This window comes from Mustela nigripes, chromosome 1 (assembly GCF_022355385.1).
Source record: "Mustela nigripes isolate SB6536 chromosome 1, MUSNIG.SB6536, whole genome shotgun sequence".
Lineage (NCBI taxonomy): Eukaryota > Metazoa > Chordata > Mammalia > Carnivora > Mustelidae > Mustela > Mustela nigripes.
In genome coordinates, this window is record NC_081557.1 from 227,223,222 (window position 1) to 227,239,702 (window position 16,481).

Below are 16,481 nucleotides of genomic sequence, written 5' to 3' on the forward strand. Positions count from 1 at the left end.
CTTAAAAAATAGACGCAGTAACATAATAGGTATTTTTCCAAAAAGACATCTAAATAATCAAGACATACATAACAAGATGCTCTACATCATTGAACATCAAGGAAATGCAAGTCAAAACAACAATGAGATATCACCTCACACTTGCTAGAATGGCTATCAGCATGAAGAAGACAAGAGATAATAGGTGTTGATAAAGATGTGAACAATGGGAACTTTGAACACTGTTGATGGGACTGCAAATTGGGTCACAGTGTAGAAAACAGTATGGTAATTTCCCAAAAGATTATAAATAGGACTAACATATGATGCAGCAACCCCATTTCTAGGTATATATTCAAAGGGAATGAAAACAGAATATTGAAAGATATATGCCCTTCACTGTTTACTGCAGTATTATCCACAAAAGTTAATATATAAAAACAACTGGGGCACCTGGGTAGCTTGGTGGAGTAAGTCTCTGCCTTCAGCTCAGGTCATGATCTTGGGGTCTTGGGATCTAGCCTGCATCAGGCTCTCTGCACAGCAGGGAGCCTGCTTCCTCCTCTCTCTCAGCCTGCCTCTCTGCCTACTTGTGATCTTTCTGTCAAATAAATGAAAATCTTAAAAAAAAAAAAAAAAGAAAAGAAACAACTTAAGTGTCCGTTAGCAAGTGAATGGATAAAGAAAATGGTGTATATACATACAATGAGGTATTATTCAGCCATGAGAAAGGAAATACTGCTATTTGCAACAACATGATGGACCTTGAAGGCATTATGCAAAGTTAAATAATCTGTTCAGAAAAACATAAATATTTCAAGGTATCATTTATATGTGGAATCTAAAAAAAAAAAAAAATCAGACTTACAGAAACAATATAAAAAAGTGGTTTCCAGGCAAGAAGGTGGAAGAGTTGGGGAGATATTTAAGGGCAGAAACTAGCATTTACTATATAAATAAGAACTGGAGATCTAAGGCATAGTACATTGGTTACAGTCAGCAATACTATATCATAAACTTCAAGGTTTCTGAATGACTAGGTTTTCATTGTTCTTTCAACCCCCCCCCAAAAAATAATAATTATGTGACCTGATACAGGTGTTAGCTAACAGTACAATGGGAATCATATTATGATATATAAAAGTACCAGATCATCATGTTGTATACCTGAAACTTACAATGTTATATGTCAATTATATCTTAATAGAAGATAAAAAGAAAATCTGAATTTTCCTGTAAGTAGGAAATAAATTAAATCTCTAACTAAAAATTTAGCTCCAGATAACTTCTGTGAATTACTCCAAGCATTTTAGAATCATTTGCAGCAGTATTAAATATTTCCAGATAATCATCAAAAAAAAAGGAGAAATCCACAATTCATTTCAGGACATCAATATGAATTTAATAACAAAATATGAGAACATATACAAGAAAGAAATATTAAATTACACCACTAGTGAAAAACTAATCCATAAATTGATAGAAGATATGATACCAATTACCAGTATAAATTCAGGGTCAGTACATAGAATTGCACATGAGTATAGGAAAAAAGACAATTTAGGAAAAAGTAAAAGGAAGAATCCCTCCAACAGGCAAAAGAAAATGTTCAAGCAGTAAACAAGTATGTGAAATGGCATACAACATTATTACTGGTAAGGGAAACACAAAATAAAACCAACGTGATCAAATATATAGGCTCACCAAAATGGCTAAACTAAAAATGATTAGCATCATCTACAAATAGTGAGGGTGAGTGTAAGCAACTAAAGTGTCCATGTACTCCTGTGGGAGTGTCATTTGTTTTTCAACTATTTTGAAAAAAAAAAAAAATGTTTGGCAGGATCAAATAGAATGTCAAATAGAATGGAATGGAATGCAAACATTCTCTGGTAATTGGGAATTTTCATATTTGTATCACAGGACACATCCAATTATGTTGTTGGTGGTATTATTTCTATTAGTTACAAACTGAAAGGAACTGAAATGTCCAGCAATAATAGATTGATCTTAATTATAAAATAGAATAACTTACAGAGATTCTATTGCAACCACAAATTCATGTATAAATTAGACTTCAAGTTGAGTGGAAAAAACACCTACTCATACACAAATGCAAATAATATAGTCCCAGTGTGTGTTTGTTACGGGCATGTGTTTGTGTGTCTGTGTGTGTGAGCACATGGGTGTATATAAGTTACAAAACAAGCTCAATCACTGAACAGAATTCAGGTTTGCAATTACTTTTGGGGAAAAAAATCAGGAAGCTGTAATTTTTCTAATTTTTGATGTGAATAGTGATTGCACAGTTATATTCACATTGACTGAAATTGTAGAGCTCTATATTTTATAATGTATTTTTATGTGTGAGATACATTTTAACAGAAAAGTATAAAATACATGAATACAAGCTTATATTATTCTCTTGAATGCTCTTCTTTGGTGGAGTCTTGTTTCCTAAAAAGTTTGTCATTTTCAGGTTCTTTTTGGCCTTTTGATACTCCACTTCTCATAGGTTAGTTTATAGTTTTCAGTCTTTCTCTGGCAACTTTTCAGTAGGCACTTAAAATGTCTGTTCAAAGACTACTGCCAAATTTTTTCTGCTCATGATATTCCACTGAAAACATGACTCTTTTCATTTGTTCTGAAGAACACATCTCCCATCTCATCTGCTCAAAAGCTTTTTAAAAATGCTTTTCTGAGAAACTCATGACTAACATCATTATTTTGATGTGAAAACAGCTAACATCTGTGGCTTAGGGAAAAATAATAAAACATGCTTCTGAAAGTACTTGTTCCATGTACTCTGCAAATTCTTTATTATCAATGCTTGTACTGAGGATAAAATCTGTTCTAATTATTTTTTCCAGCATACGCCAAAAAAAAAAGAGAGAGAGAGAAAAGAAAAGTATTAAACCCTGCTTGTGCATAGTTCACTTTTGTCAGTGGTAACAACTGACCTTCAAAATTTAATATTGGTTTATTTTTAATAACTTATTTATTATTATTATTATTGTTATTTTTACTAAGGACAGCTTCATATCAGCTTCATGCTGAGAGTAGAGTCTTCAACTGAGTGGTATGTTAGGATCCATGTATCTGCATGCTTAATACATTTCATCTTATTGTTCTATTGTGTTTACTCTATGACATTTTATAAGGATTTTAATATGCATTTTACTTTTTTTTAATTTTAAAACATTCTTTTTTTTTAAGATTTTATTTATTATTTATTGGACAGACAGAGATCACAAGTAGGCAGAGAGGCAGGCAGAGAGAGAGGAGGAAGCAGGCCCCCTGCTGAGCAGAGAGCCCGATGCAGGGCTCGATCCCAGGACCCTGGAATCATGACCTCAGCCAAAGGCAGAGGCTTTAACCCACTGAGCCACCCAGGCGCCCTATTTTAAAACATTCTTAAGAAATAATTATGTCTTCCAAAGTCTACTTGATGTCACTCTATTTTAATTATGTGTTGGGATTTAAGGGTAGAATTTTGTAATTAGAGATATTTTATATGATAGAATGTTGTCAATGAATTATTCTCATTTCACTGTACTCTATATAGACAGTATAAGCATTCTACTATAATTTGATCAATTAATGCATCAAAGCATAAACTATATAAGCATTTTTCATGAACAGTTCCGCCCATATGCATATTTGAAATTCAAATGGTCATTCCTGTTTACCAATGACTATATTTACTATAGTTACAAGATAACAACTTAAATTTTATCTAAGTTATTTATAGCTTTTAGGAGCCCATCTATTAGATGTACTGAAAGAAATTTATTCATGATCTTAAGTTTTGTCTGGTAAACCACACTTTTCTTTCTGGGAGGTAGGTAAGAAGAAAAGCAGACTTAAGTAAGACCAACATTATTCTTCCTCAAAAAAGCTTTTCAAGGTATAAAGAGAAAATTATTAAGAAACTTTTTTCTGGCCTGTGAAGTAGAGATACTCTAGGAGAGTCATGTTCTTTTGACCGAACAGAGTTCATTTAGTAAACAGAATAAGATTGTAGAGAATAGTGAGAAGTCTCATTTGGGACCATGCTGGATTTTGTTAACTGTTTCCTTTGCTGTGCAAAAGCTTTTGATCTTGATGAAATCCCAGTAGTTCATTTTTTCCCTTGCTTCCCTTGCCTTTTGCGTTGCTCCTAGGAAGATGTTGCTGCGGCAGAGGTCGAAGAGGTTGCTGCCCGTGTTCTCCTCAAGGATTTTGATGGATTCCTTTCGTACATTGAGGTCCTTCATCCATTTTGAGTCTATTTTTGTGTGTGGTATAAGGAAATGGTCCAATTTCATTTTTCTGCATGTGGCTGTCCAATTTTCCCAGCACCATTTATTGAAGAGGCTGTCTTTTTTCCATTGGACATTCTTTCCTGCTTTGTCGAAGATTAGTTGACCATAGAGTTGACCATGCTGGAGAAAATTAAGAATATATGATTTGCCAGTGGCTATGTTTATAAGCCTAATTTCTAGATCATATTCATTAAGGGAATAAAACTAGAAAGAAATAATAATACAAAGAAATATTTAATTTTTCCACAGACTCTTCACAGACTATTTCAAAACTGGATATTTCAGGTATTTTGTATTAAAAAAATTCCCCAAAAGATAAATAACTATTTGTTAAATCAGTAAATATATAGCTTTAGTTCTGAGTCGCTCTGAACACAGTGAAAGCCTCCACATCAAGGAATCCTATTCCATTTTTATTAATAAATGAATGTTGAATACTTAAGACACCTGGGATACGAAGGAATATAAAAACCAATCTCTATAGCCAGAGACTTTGTATGTCAGCAGAAATCGGCAAAAATTACAAATGACAACACAGTAGGAACCATGAGGTAATAAAGACGTGCAGAGAGTATAATGGGGGAAAACAGAGAGGAAAAACTATATTGTTACTTGGGTCAGGAAAATTTCATGTCAACCAGCAGAAAAACTGCATAGAAGAGTAACAAAATAGGAAGGTACAGTTTAGGGAATTTTTATAAACAATTCATTATGAATTGTATATGTTACTAGAGGAAAATGTGAAAGATGAATTTTGGTAAGGAATTTAAAGAGACAAGACATTTTTACAAGGACGATAAGGAGAATGGATTTAATCTTACTTACAAAAGAGGGAAACTTTGAAGAAATTTAAAGTGATTTGTGCCAACTTTTACATTAGAAAGACCACTTGGACCACAGGGCAGGACATGAACTGGATGAAAACAGAAACAAAGTGGTATGGTAGCTGTTTGGAAAATCAAGGGAGAAATAATAAAACCCTAGACTAAAATAGCGGTAATGGGACAAGAGAGAAATATGGTGATTGTTCATATTAAAGAGTGAGAATAACTAGCATTTAGTAACCATTTGGATATGTGGATATTTGTGAGTTGATAGGGTTGACAACCTGGTGGACATATGATTTGGAGAAGTGGACATAGTTTCTGGAACTCAACAAATTGATTTGGACTAGAGGTACTAATTTAGGAGTTACCCAGAATTTCTTACTGTTGAGGGTGAATGGTTCTCCCAGAAGAAGTAGGTAGAAAGGAAAAAGTTTTTGCACCTTGGTGAACACTAAATTTGAGGAATGTAAAACAGAAGAGAAAGTTGATAAAGGACCTAAGAGGAAGCATGGAATGAAAACACAATGGGTGTTATGGAATCAAGGGGAAGAAAGCAAGAGATTTAGGTCAATTTTGATAAAATCATGCTGCAGTTATGTTAGTTAGATATGAAATAAAATGCCTCTGTTGAATTTAATCATAATGTTTTCAGTGAACTTAATGGGCTGATTTTACTGTTGCAGAAATAATAGAAGCCAAAACACTATGAGACTAAAATATATATATTTTAGTCTTATACTATATTACTGGATTATATTACTCTCTCTCTCTCTCTATATATATATATATATATAATATAAATATATATAACATATATATTATATATATATAAAATACACACACACATACATGCACACATGGAGAGAGAGAGAAAAAAATCTGGAAGTAATACATATAAATTACATCTTTTAAAAGCTGACAAAGAAAAAGACACAAGATAAGAAATGTCATCTATTTTCAATAAATACTGCAATAACAAATAACTTTAATATTCCACTGTTTACAACTCCAAAAGTGTACTTCTTTATTAAGTTTCATGCCTATCTCAGGCCAGCAGAGGATTCAAACCCACATTGTCCTTACTCAGAATCCGAGAAAATGGGGCCTTTAAAATTTGTAGTTATTGTGTCAGGGAAGGAAAAAAAAAAAAAAAAAGACAAATTGTGCACTGAGTCTTGAAGATTTTTGCTCACATATCATACCCAAAGAAAGTCCATGTCCATCCGTGCCTGCATTCAAAGGGGTGGTGGTGCAATTTACTGTCTTCTCAGAATGAAAAAGACTGGACTATTTATGAAAACCATAAAAACTACTGCAATCTATTCTGGTCAACAAATATTCTCTTCACTCTTCTTCCTGAAAACAGGGTTTACTCATGTCAGCTGTAAATCCTATTTAATCATGGCATCAAATCAAATTAAAAGTGCCAGTTTTCTCAGTGAAAAGGTTTTTCTTTTAGAATAATGGGTGAGAATTTTAGAGAAACCATGATGTGACTATTCTTGTTTTGGGGATCTAAAGATGTAATACCTGCTCCTACAAGCATACCCTGATAAACATTGGGGGACAGGGTTTGGGAAATAATATTAAACACTCCTTTTTGGAAAATGAAAGAATCAGACACATCAGAAACCAATTATTCTTTTTCACCATCTTTCTTTCCCAAAATTGAAATGGTTATCAGGAAATATGCTCCCCTTGGAAGCTGCAAATGGTTCTCAGATTACCTTCTGTCCATGGATATTTGGGGCCAAGAGTCATTTCAAGTCTCAAACAGCAGCTGACTCTTATTGTCCAAGCTGGTTTTGTTCTTGACATATTATTTTTAAAAATATAGTTAATTCTCAACAATTTGATCCTAATCAGCTTCATTTATATATGTCAATATTTATGATCACATTTCCTTTCAAGACATACAGCTCATACGTATGATATTTCTCTTGAGCACTCTCTCTCAGTACCTTGACCTACCAAATATCTGGAACTCATCAGTCTTGACAGGTGCACACCCTTAGTCTGTTGTCTGAGAAATTTTGCCCATTTGAAAGTATTAACTGGATGTCACAATCTTAATTTGCATTGTTTTTCTGATGTAATTTAATCCAGATGGTTTTAAGTATGTCTGTCATGGTCATTTCCTTAATTTGGTTTTTTCATGGAGGAAATTTAATCAGTCAAAAATTGTTTAGGGGCGCCTGGGTGGCTCAGTGGGTTAAGCCGCTGCCTTCGGCTCAGGTCATGATCTCAGGGTCCTGGGATCGAGTCCCGCATCGGGCTCTCTGCTCAGCAGGGAGCCTGCTTCCTCCTCTCTCTCTCTGTCTGCCTCTCTGCCTACTTGTGATCTCTCTCTGTCAAATAAATAAATAAAATCTTAAAAAAAAATTGTTTACATTTTTTTTACATGCAAAGCTTATTTTTTTTCCATTTTATTTTATATTATTTATTTTCAGTGTTCCAGCATTCTTTGTTTATGCACCGTACCCAGTGCTCCATGCAATACATGCCCTCCATAATACCTACTGCCAGGCTCACCCATCCCCCACTCCCTCCCCTCCAAAACCCTCAGTTTGTTTCTCAAGTCCACACTTTCTCATGGTTTGTCTCCCCTCCAATTTCCCCCAACTGACTTCTCCACTCCTCCCAATTTAAACCTACTTTTTATTTGTTCCTCCAAAGTTTCATTATTTTTTTTCTACTATTTCAGGTCAAAAAGTTGTCTTTTTAATATTACAAGGCTCTAAATTTTTAGGAATTTTATTCCCTTTTATTCATTCCTGAATACTGACCAATGTATTCTGAGTTCTTACTCTTCTTGTAGCACCTTGATAAATATGCTAAATAGTAACAAATACACTCTGCTTCCTTCAGTTTCTGAACCTTTTCCTTTAATACTTCACATCTACTAGATGTATAGTCTATTTTCTAAATTACAAACAATGGTAGTTTACCAAAAATTTTGCTACTATATAATATACATCACCATCTTTGTAGCCTTAAAATAAGTTTTCTCTTTGCTGACCATATGGTGAAATGGTGAGAAATTCTCTTATATTTTAAGTGTTTATTATGCTAACACTCAGATTCTAGGAATCAATGTGTATATTAAGCAAGATGAAAGAGGTTATGTTTTGGTAAACACCAAACTCCAAATCTCATAGCTTAAAAATAAAGTTTTATGGGCGCCTGGGTGGCTCAGTGGGTTAAGCCGCTGCCTTCGGCTCAGGTCATGATCTCAGGGTCCTGGGATCGAGTCCCGCATCGGGCTCTCTGCTCAGCAGAGAGCCTGCTTCCTCCTCTCTCTCTCTCTCTGCCTACTTGTGATTTCTCTCTGTCAAATAAATAAATAAAATCTTTATAAAAAAAAATAAAGTTTTATTCTTACTCACATATTATTTTCATATCAAATCTAGGATCACTTCAAGGATATCTTCTCAACATTACCATCACTTAGGAACTTAGGCTGACAAACATCTCTTTTTTGGACCATCACCCATTTCATGTGAGGGATAGGGCTCATACAGGCTTCTGCTTAGAAGTAAGGTACATGATATTTCATTGGTAACCCCACTACATGCCTGGAAGAAGAAACTGAATAGAGGTGAACTTATTGGCTTGCATAGGCAACATCTAGAGAGGCAAATGGAATTGAAGTATCATGTTTACTTTTATTTTTAAGACCTATATGATTGAATAGGTTTGTTTGCTGATGAGAAACGTCCCAGAGAGTGAGAAATTATAAACTCAATAAAGAATGCTGTTAATTATTAAAGTATTGTTGCTGAGGAGGCTAAAAATGACAGAGTCTATATATAGGTGAAATTATTTTTGAAAAATAAAATGGAAACCTTTCTATATTTTGAAAATGGGAGAAAGTAATATACATATAGATGAAGATAAATTTGAAGGTGAGGAAAATTATACCTGAGAACTAGGACTTTCTCAAGGAAACTGAAAGTCATTGCCAAGACATCAGATTGCATAGAGTATATTTAAAACATCTTCTGTAGTAGAGGTTTATTCAAAAATATATTATAGGAGAAAAGTTTACTTGAACTAAAATTTCTATCTTATGGTATAACCAGGTATTTCATGTCAGAGCTAAAACTTGGAAGATAGGGCGCCTGGGTGGCTCAGTGGGCTAAGCCGCTGCCTTCGGCTCAGGTCATGATCTCAGGGTCCTGGGATCGAGTCCCGCATCGGGCTCTCTGCTCGGCAGGGAGCCTGCTTCCTCCTCTCTCTCTCTCTCTGCCTGCCTCTCTGCCTACTTGTGATCTCTCTCTCTGTCAAATAAATAAATAAATAAAATCTTAAAAAAAAAAAAAACTTGGAAGATAAAAATATATTCGACCTCTTAGCCAAAGTAGACAAAGAAGAAAATCTGTTTACAAAGTGTTTCTGACATCCCTGCTATTCTTCCAAACAGAGAGATGACCAGCGTATTTCTAAGTGCATATTAAAGAATGAACAAAGGAGAAGATGGCAAATAAAAGTACAAGTTTATATGTCAGCAAAGAGTTGTTTTTTCTTCTTTTTTTTGCAAAGAATTTCTGAATGATTCAGCCATCATGAGGACGAAGCTTATAAAAACTTTATGAATCAATACAAAGCCAGAAAAAAATGCTATAGTTTGTCTTTGCTGATGTAATATTTTTCCTTTAAATATTGGATATGTATATATATTTACAATAATATATAGCATGCATGATTTTATAAGTATTTTTCTATGTAACAATATACATTTTTTATTTCCTAAGTACTTTCTCTGTAGTTTCCATTTTAGTGAAGATGGTGATTAACTAGGATGTTCATATTATGGAAAAGAAACTTTTCATAAGAGTAGCCAGATTTAAAGGATAATGATAAAAAGTAAACTTAGAGCTCAGTTCCTAAAGCTTTTTCATTTAACATTTATAGCTTCATTTTTTGGACAAGTATTTTGAATGCCTAATATGGTAATCTAATAAAACACTGACCTTTTTTAGAATTTACGCTAAAGAAGAGGATGAGACACACACTTATATGTTTTATTAACTATACCTCAAAGTTGGACATACAGTTATATACCTTACTTGCATGATATTATATGTCCAGACTAGCACAAATCCAGTATATCGCTTCCTCAGTCTCCTAATCATTTTCCACCTCCATCGACTAAGTCATCCAAGAACATTCAAGGAAGAAACGAAGAAAGGAATGTTGTCTGTAGGGTAACTCAACAATCAGACACTGTACAGAGACTTTGTAGGCAAAATCTAAACCACATCTTTCTTCAGGAATACAGATATATCACACTAATAATATGAGATTCACTTGACACACTTATCCAAGATATACATTCTCACAAAAAGAAGATAAAACGTTGCTGACACATAATGCAAGAGTGTGTCATCTCAGTTAATTTCCAGAAATGATTTGGTAAACCAGGGGCCTACTCCATCCCTAACACTGAAGAGCAATAGCTATTGACCCTCTTAGATCTCACAACTTCTTTTAGGTTTCTGGATGCACTCTATTCCTCATTTACAGGTTTTATTCAAACCTATTTATGTTATTTGCAAATTGCCTCATTTTAAATGGAGCTCTTTCCAACAAACTGCTCTAGAACCTGTCTAAATTGAAATGCAACAAGCATTTCATTAGTGCCATTAAGAGACTCCTGCATTATAGAGGTTTAACAACCTTCCTTCATGCCTTCCGGGGATTCAAGGCTATAACAGGTTCTTGGATTTCTGACACATGCCACTGCCCTCCTTAGCTCCACATTATGTGCCATTAGAGCAGTAATTGTTTGCCATATACTGGGTTCCCCTGAAAACATAGATTTTCATAGGCGCTGAGCCTGTGACCCTCCAAGCCCACTTGCCCATCACGTCTTCAGTCATGAAAACACTTCCTCTGAAGGCTTGGCACAACCACCCACACCTCTTTGCTATAGGCCTTCTGGCAAATCCCTCTGGCAAGGGAGTGGCCTCAGTCTCTTCCCAGGTATAACAGTACTGAAGGAGTTCATCCATCTTCTAGACTTCATGGCTCCTGAAGAGTCCCTTAGGATCAAGAGAGTAAACAATGAGAGTCTATACATGATGGCCACCGTCACATTCTTCAGGGTTCTGTGAGATATTGCTTCTTTTCATCCCATATTCAGTATGCCCTGTTGAAGGACAGGACTCAAGGTCCATTTCAGTTGGAAAAACTTTAGGCAGCCTTCTTAGTACTGGATGCCCTTGCCCGCAATCTACTCCACCTGCACAGTTCTATAGACTCTTGAGCCAAAACATCCAGTATGGTTATTTGATAATAAATATTATTACTTATAAATAATTTATAATTATAATTATAATTATAAATAATATAAATAAATAATAACAAAATATTTCTGCCCATGACAGAAATAGCCATTACTTATATAAGATAATCTCTTTGGGATAAAGGACTCTAGGGATCTCTGACTCACCAGTACCCAAAATATAAAATCAGGGTCATGCATATCTCTCTACTTATAAGAGGTACAATGCAAGGTCTCATCAAGACATCCTTATCCAAATTGCAGAGTCCTAGATACCAATAATAGTGACAAAGGCAACCATTTCATGTCTGAATTAGAATATACAATGTGGACTCTTGCACAAGGTAGTTTGCAGAACTTTCATTTCTTTTACCAGTTTCAGGCTGTTGTCCTCATAAAGAACCATGATAGTTTACTTAAACAGCTTGAAATTCAATTAAATAAAAGTGGTAAATTGTAGGGCACCTGGGTGGCTCAGTTGGTTGAGCAACTGCCTTCGGCTCAGGTCTTGGTCCTGGAGTCCCAGGATCGAGTCCCACATCAGGCTCCCAGCTCCATGGGGAGTCTGCTTCTCCCTCTGACCTTCTCGCCTCTCATGTTCTCTCTCACTGTCTCTCTCTCAAATAAATAAATAAATAAAATCTAAAAAAAAAAAGTGGTAAATTGTAGTCATTGAAGATCAGAAGTGAATTTCAATAAAAAGCCTGACTCCATTTTTTTGATATTTGTTAGTTGACAGCTTTTAAACCTAGTTCACTACCTTCCCCCACTCTACTTCACATCTGAGAAAGCTGCCCCCCCCCCCCCGAAAAAAAAAAAAAAAAAAACAAAAAAAACACTGATACTCATTCCTTTGGTCCTCATATAACATTCCAGTCATGCAATCCCCTTCCCTTGCTTAGGAACCCATCCCAGCATCATCCCCTGGCCACAATAAAACAAAAACAAGCAGAAAACAACAAGGCAGTCTTCTTTTTCTTTCTGATATTCAAAGCCATTTCTAGAGCAGTTTGGAGCTCTCCTGCTATTCCCAGAAAGTTTCATTATGTGACTAATAAATCTTCTCACATCTTCTTGGTGTCTGTGTGGTATCATTAATCTCAAAATTTGAAACAAGTTTTGAGTGGAGCTTTATCTTGCTTTTGACGAATGGGCATAACGGATAGATAGGCAAACAGAGAGGTGGATGATGGAGACTGAGGTTGAAGCAAACCCGCACCCCTCTAAAGATAATGAGGATATCTCATCCCACACTCTGTAACATTTGTTACAGAATTTAGAAACTTGGATATATTGGCTTGCTCTAGAGCAGCGCTTCTCAATTCTAGTGTGCATATGAATCACCTAGGGATCTTATTAAAGTATAGATTTTGACCCAGTAGAGGTAGAGTGGATCCTAAAACTCTGCATATCTAACAAGCTTACATCAGGTTCTCAGTCTCTGATTAAGGTGCATGGTAGGTATTTAATTCACAGCCTTCCAACATCACACACACACACACACACACACACACACACACACTAACAGAAAGATAATTACCTCAATAAAATTGGGAATTGTAGCCAATATAAAAAAATGGGGAGGATGTTAATAACAGGTGTTGTGCACACAATAACTAATGCTCCTTCAACTTGGAAAGTAAGCTTCTTCAGCTGAGCAGTGCCTTAGTGAACTGATCTATTTCTCCCTGAAACTCCATTTTCCTCATTTGCTAGCAATTACCTTTTCAAACTCAAAGCTCATACTTATTACTACTATTGTTGAGAATAAGTAGACCATGATATCCAGATGGTCTAATGTGACAAAACTCATCTCTACTGTCATGCCACACAAACCAAGAAATATTTGCAATATAGCACAAATTTCTGGGTTACATTTTTGTGTTTGTCAGCTTTACTCTTATCTTTATTAGTGATCTTTCCTTAAAAAATTCAGATTCTAGGGGCATTTGGGTGGCTCAGTGGGTTAAAGCCTCTGCCTTCATCAGCTCAGGTCATGATCCCAGGGTCTTGGGATCTAGCCCCGCATCAGGCTCCCTGCTAGGCAGGGAGCCTGCTTCCTCCTCTATCTCTCTGCCTGCCTCTCTGCCTACTTGTGATCTGTCTATCAAATAAATAAATAAAATCTTAAAAAAAAATTCAGATTCTATTTGCCTCAGCCTGTTTCTTGCTAACCCCTTCAATATCCCCAAGTTGGTAGAATCTTTGTGAAAATGATCACAGACATATATGTACAAGATAGCATGCATATATGGAAACTACTTTTATTTGCAACTCTATAAAACATCAATACAAACCATATGACTTTGCTGAGATTCACAAAGCTTTCTCTCCTACTATTAATTTAGTAAACATGTATGGGTTTTTATTAATGTTTATTTTATAATCATTGTCACATTATTAAACACTCATCACATTACTTTCTCTGCTATTACTATTGTTGGTGTTTTCATTACTGTTTGTTTAATGTCCCATTTTGATCCTCAGTGGGAACACATTGTCTATTCCTAGATTGAGCTTTTGCTCTGCGCTGTGTACAGATTGGGAGTACAGAATTTTTAATGAAGTTTCTTCATGTTTATTTTTGCTGTATGCCAAATGATGCGGCTTTGTTACAGCAATTCCCTTGCCTGCCTTAAATCCTGTCACCCTGCCCAGCTCGGATGTTTGTTGGACCACAAGACCTTCACCAATTGTCACAAACTTGAAATTACATGGTTTGTTTTGTAAAGTCACTGGGTCATTGCTAATCATTGAGCCTGTTTCTGGCTATTTGCATTATTCATTCTGTTGGAGCTCTTCATATATATGTGATTTTAAGTGTAATATTTCGATATTGCACTAAACACACTGATATTATTAAGAAAAATTTTACTTTGATTTACTTTGTTGACCTTCACTTTCTGATTTAAACATTTTCTTTTCTCTGCTGCATGAAATGACTAATAAGTTAACCTACCTTGATAACATAACTATATGTGAAATACTGAGCTGCTTATTGTCATTCAGACTTTGCTAAGTGCCTATAAATTCTGTCACTTTCAAATAACATTCATACTCAAGGGTTTTAGTTTTTCTTATGTACCTGTTACAAAAGATACAGGTAATTTTTTTTTTTCTTTCATTAAAGAGGGATTCCTCTGTTGTCATAAAGACATAAGAGGAATAATATCTCCTCATGTAACCTTCTCATTTAAAATACGGAGAAACAGTCATAAGTGATTATGACCTTTAACCTATTTTTATTGTTATATATTTTGAAGTCTGACAACCTCAAGGGTGGCATTCTTGTGCTTTTACTCTGCAAAATTCCACCATAGTCCATGGAAGTTTAAAAATATGCTGATTATGTTGATTTAAGCATGATATAAACCATTTTTCCAATCCAAATCAAATTGCCACTCAGGTGATTTTACTGCTAGTAGTTATTGAACCACATTTTAAAAGTAGGAATACTTTAAAGCTTAAATGAAAGCTATGATCTTTCGTGGATAAGGGATATTGTGAGATTAAGGAAGAAGAAAAGGATGGGTACAGACAAGATTTGGATCACAGATTTGGTGACGGCAAGATAGAGAAACTCCTATTTGTGTCTTCTGATTTGTCAATAAATGTGAGACAAAACTGCATGGGAGAATAGGGAGGTGTCGAGGACAAATGTAAGGTGGAGGTGAGGGGGGGTGAGTATGTTTTCTAGGCAGAATAAGATTCCATTTAGAATTGAGGTCTACCAATTTTCATTATAGAGTCAGCCTTGTTCATTTGATTTACCGCACCAGTTTTCTGCTGTTTGAGAAATAGAGAAACCAGTTCTTAAATGAGGGTTGAGTTTTGTCAAGTATGTATAATACAAGGAGAATTCAATAGTGATGGAATGATGTTGGAAAGGGAAGAGTGATAATAATAAACCATGGAAATCAGGCCGCATTAGAAGACGGATGAAGACAAGTGTTGGGATAGTGGGGGAAAAGAAAAGTGAGCAACAAGGTTTTCATGGAACATGGAATCAAAGAGTTTTTACATGTGGACCTATGATAGTAACAGAGAAGTACAAATAAAAGTCTGAGGCAAAGACCATATGTTTTACTTTATATGTCTATTGTTTGAGCCATAGTGCCAAGAATTTAGAAGATTCTTTCTCTGAAATCTTTCATATCAGTTAATTAGTAAGAAAATACACTGAGATAAAAAGCTTGATTACTGTGAATTTTGAATTGGATCTATATTGTTATTATAGACAAATAGTATATGGACACTAATTGCTACTACTCCTATCACCACCACTACCACTACTACTACTACTACAAATAGCTAATGCATGATAATATGCTATCATAGTAAGAGCTAGTAGTTTATAAGTATCTGGTTTGGGGATTTTTTTTTTAAAGATTTTATTTATTAATTTGACAGACCAAGATCACAAGTAGGCAAAGAAACAAGCACAGAGAGGGGGAAGCAGTCTCCCTTCTGAGCAGAGAGCCCAATGCAGGGCTTGATCCCAGGACCCTGAGATCATGACCTGATCCGAAGGCAGAGGCTTTAACCCACTGAGCCACCCAGGTGCCCCTGGTTTTGAGATTTCTTACTCTTCCAACACATCATCTTATAGTACTCTAAATGTCCACAAATATTTACCAAGTGCCTAATCTATGCCAGATACCATTCTTGGCATCAACATTATTACCTCATGTTATTTTCACACAAAAACAAAACAGAAAACAACATGTGTTGGAGAGGATGTGGAGAAAGGGGAACTCTCTTACACTGTTGGTGGGAATGCAAGTTGGTGCAGCCCCTTTGGAGAACAGTGTGGAGATTCCTCAAGAAATTAAAAATAGAACTTCCCTGTGACCCTGCAATTGCACTCCTGGGTATTTACCCCAAAGATACAGATGTTGTGAAAAGAAGGGCCATCTGTACCCCAATGTTTATAGCAGCAATGGCCATGGTCGCCAAACTATGGAAAGAACCAAGATGCCCTTCAACGGACGAATGGATAAGGAAGATGTGCTCCATATACACTATGGAGTATTATGCCTCCATTAGAAAGGATGAATACCCAACTTTTGTAGCAACATGGACGGG